Source organism: Silene latifolia, chromosome 9, assembly GCF_048544455.1.
Source record: "Silene latifolia isolate original U9 population chromosome 9, ASM4854445v1, whole genome shotgun sequence".
Classification (NCBI taxonomy): domain Eukaryota; kingdom Viridiplantae; phylum Streptophyta; class Magnoliopsida; order Caryophyllales; family Caryophyllaceae; genus Silene; species Silene latifolia.
This window is the reverse complement of record NC_133534.1, coordinates 36,645,666-36,649,352: the sequence shown is the minus strand read 5'-3', so window position 1 is coordinate 36,649,352 and position 3,687 is coordinate 36,645,666.

The following is a 3,687-nucleotide window of genomic DNA, read 5'->3' as shown; positions in this document are numbered from 1 at the left end:
GAAAGCCAGCAGCAGATCTGCTTCCAGAGATCCTTCCTAGAAGCCAGCAGCAGATCCGCTTCCTGGGATCCTCCGCCAGAAGTCAGCACTTTCTGGGACCCTTCTCGGAAGCCAGCAGCAGATCTGCTTCCTGGGATCCTCCGCCAGAAGTTAGAGCTTCCTGGAATCCTCCGCTAGAAGCCAGCAGCAGATCTGCGTCCAGAGTTACTCCAGAAGTCAGCCGTAGATCTGCTTCCTGGGACCCTCCCCGGAAGCCAGCAGTAGATCAGCTTCCAGAGTTCCTCCAGAAGTCCCGCATCAGAGACCTGCAACAGATCTGGTCCCAGAGTCCGGCAGCAGATCTTGTCCCCGAAGTTCCTTCAGAAGCCTAAGTTCGGCAGCAGGTCTGTGTTGGAAATTATTAATCTCATTAATTTACATATTCATATATGAATCAATATATTTAGTCATAAAATAAATTATTGATCTTATGCATGCAAACTAAATAAGAAGTGATAAGAAAATCGTTTTCTTACCATGAAAAATTCGGTCAAATGGGCACAAATGAAGGTCTCCTACCTTCATTTGTTCTTGAGCTAGAAAATACATGGGATGATCATCCATGACTTCAAAATAGAAGCCCTCCAATAAGTAGCACCCAAGACTATCCCAAAATCCCACAAACTAACATGTACTAGATATTTGTAATGTGGTTTACCTTAAAATCGATTACTAATACTCATACACTACTACTAGTATTATTAGTGATTGATTTGTACAAATTAGATTCATAAAAATGATTTTTATGAAGAACAAGAGAGAGAATGTTTTGTTTTTCATAAAACATAAGAGAATGGAAAAATTGAGAAAAATCTCTCTCAATTGTATTCTCAAAACCGGTGGGTAGGGGGTCCTTTAGGACCTTCTCCTTTTTCCTTTTTGTCTTCACAAGACAATTGTGTAAGCCTTTGTCCATAGTCATGTCACTATCAAGTGTCATAGACAAATGAATAAGACAAAACTCTTAACATTTCCCACCAATTTTCGGTTTATCATTGTGTAATATGGAGTCCATTTTATTTTTGTCCATTGTACAATTGTATGTCATGTGACATGTCTTATGTCATGTTTTAATTTAAAATGCATATTTAACAAATTAAATATCATTTACAAATTAAATAAATCACATTTAACAAATTGACTAGTAATTCAAAATTACTTTCACATAAAATGGTCATTTAAATACTACTCCCTCCGTACCACACCAAAGGTAACGTAAGGAAAAATGAAGTATTTAAGAAAAGTTGGAAAAAGTAAGGGTAAAGAGGGAAAAAATAGGTGAGGTATGTAATTGTGGGTTTATTTGTGGGTTGATAGGTGGGGTATGTTGTGACACCCTTAAATCTAGCCTTAATTATATACGTAAATTCTACAGAAAAACTGGTAGGATATGTTTGTAAATGGTTCAACTAGTCCAAAAACCTGCAATTTCAAAAAAATTTCTAACTAAACCATTCACAACCAATTCCAACTCAAGAAGAGTGTCAAAAACCCTGCAACAACTGATAAACTAATTTACATACATAACTTAAGACGCGGAAATATAGTGATACAAACCAAAAATAGAAAGGGAGACATATGTCCCTTCAAATTATATACAAACCAAAAGTGTAAAAGGTTTACTAATAAAATAGCCAAAACTAGGTCCAAGGTTCCTTGCTCACTAGCCCGTCTGTGACCCCAACTAAGCATCAACAACCTGTCAATCGCATTTTATACAAACACGAAAGCCACAATTCAGTGGGGAGTAACTTCGAGTCCTCCCAGCCACGAATTGTCAAAATTTATGTAACATGTAATAAAACATGTAAACAAGATGATAAAGAATTCAATTATCAATTATTCTAACGTATGAGCCCTAAACTGACCAAACTAAACTAACATGTGAAACATTTAGCAAATTGTAATCCAAACTCTATCAACCATAGCCGGCTTGCATCTCACCTTCTATGATTCATAGAATCATCAAACAAGAAAGGGCAATATATCAAAGACAGGCATAAGTTCTTAGTACCGTCAATAGTCACTTTGTAACTCGAGTCTATATCACGAGGTAGGGAAGGTCATCGAACCGGTATCTTGGCTCAGCGGTTACTATTAAGAAAACATGGCCAAGAGACAACACAACCCTAGCCTAAAATCTGCGCAGACCTAGACATGCGGATACACACCACCGCACCCAAGACCCACAACTTTTTTTTAAAACAAAGTGAAGTGAGTACCCTAAGGACACCACCGAAGGGTTGGCTAGTACTTAAGCTGACCCCATACTATCAAAATAAGTACCTGAGGTCATGCCCCAACTTGGATAAACATCCACTAGTCAGGAACACAAAGGCTATCAAGCAGTGAACATATACTCGTCAAAGACTATAAAGACCTATCTATGATGGAGGCCGAAATACTCACCTAGGACCTAGTCCCAGCTAGTCCCAGCTTGAATATTTTAGCCCACACCACACATGACTCACCACACAAGTCAAGTAAGACACCCACTTAACCTTAAGAGGGCAAAAAGTCCTACATATCAATATAAATTCTAGCATTCTATCATGTGAAAGGCTTATAATGTCTATTTACAGCATACAATCCCAACAGAATCCTCAATAAGTATTCAATACTAATTTCTAATTCTAACAATAGTAACCATATTAAAGGCTTCAGGGGAAACTAGGGCCATTTCTACAATACAAGTCACTATTAAATTCAATAAGCTATACATGTAAACAAAAGCTTGATAAATGGCCTAAAACAAGAAAAAGGCCGATTATCTAAATCATTCAACCGAATTTTTACCCGCAACCCCACCTGCGGCAGTGCGGTCAAATTGCGGTGACCAATCACTCAATTAATCGACATCGCATCGATCAAAGGGACTAAGGCTCGGTTTTTTTACAATCAACAAAACATTACAATTATCACTATAACAATTCATTTTTGAGCCTATTAATTACCATTTCATTTTGTAAATTATCCTAACATGTGGTAATTGTCAATATAACATAATTTTTCTACCATTAGCATAACTTTTAGCTACTTTTATGATTCCGTTAACAAGTTTAACCATGTATACTCATTCTAATTATATCCTTGATGAACCTAAAATGACGGACAAAGCATGGAAAACCGCGAAACAAGCAAATGACCGACCGGGCCATCCGTGGGCCTCGCCACGGCTGCTGCCGGGCTGCTGGGGCTTTTGCCCCCCCTACACCATCATTTCTTTCCATTTTTATATAATAAAAGACCGTCTGAACATTAATTAATCGTCCCCAATTCAACTTTGATAATTTAAACTAGCAAAAGGCACAAATTAACATGCATGCAACAAATTTTACATGTGAAAACTACTTATTCAAACAAAAATCACCAAACATACAAAAATCAAAAATTGTGACGATCTTTCGTCGAGTAACTCGAAATATGTTACCTTAAGCTAGAAAAAAGAGCAATTAGCACCTCAAAACCGAAACCCTAACAACAACTAGCCGCTATCTTCTATAATATACGAGTCCCCGAACTCGTCCTCCAAATCTTCACCTAATTAAACAATAAAAACACAAAAATTAAGCATATATACCGAAATACCGAAATATATTAACGGTCCGAAATTTACGGGGCGTTACATATGTAATGGCATATTGTGTA